Genomic DNA, 296 nt, shown 5'->3' with positions numbered 1-296 from the left:
GAAGGCCTCCTACCTTGGAGGCTCAGACCCGAGGGACCCCGGATGGCCCTCTTGCTCCGGATCTCCCAGCGGGCTTGGGCGCAAGGACCCCGCACAGATCCTTCTATCTCCCACCTGTGCCCGCAGCCACCACCTCAGTCCTTGTCCCCCTCAAGCCTCCTGGGCAAAGTTCTAACCCACTCCTCTGAGCCGCCCCCCTCCCCCCTAGAGCCTCCAGGTGCCCACTCTTGGCGTCGCCACCCCGCCCCCATTTCCCAGGGGTGAGGATCCCCGGCACATTCCCCGGATCCCCGCGT

General features: G+C 67.2%; 1 protein-coding gene across 6 annotated transcripts in view; it reads left to right on the top strand.

Moving 5' to 3' along the window:
* RUNX2 (runt-related transcription factor 2) overlaps window positions 1–296 on the top strand; it is a 229,870-nt gene that overhangs the window by 643 nt on the left and 228,931 nt on the right. The gene's annotated exons all lie outside the window — the stretch shown is intronic.

Source organism: Myotis brandtii, unplaced genomic scaffold (assembly GCF_000412655.1).
Source record: "Myotis brandtii unplaced genomic scaffold, ASM41265v1 scaffold143, whole genome shotgun sequence".
In the NCBI taxonomy this organism is placed as follows: Eukaryota; Metazoa; Chordata; class Mammalia; order Chiroptera; family Vespertilionidae; genus Myotis; species Myotis brandtii.
Note: the sequence above shows the minus strand (reverse complement) of the source record. Positions and strands in the feature narration are given on the sequence as shown.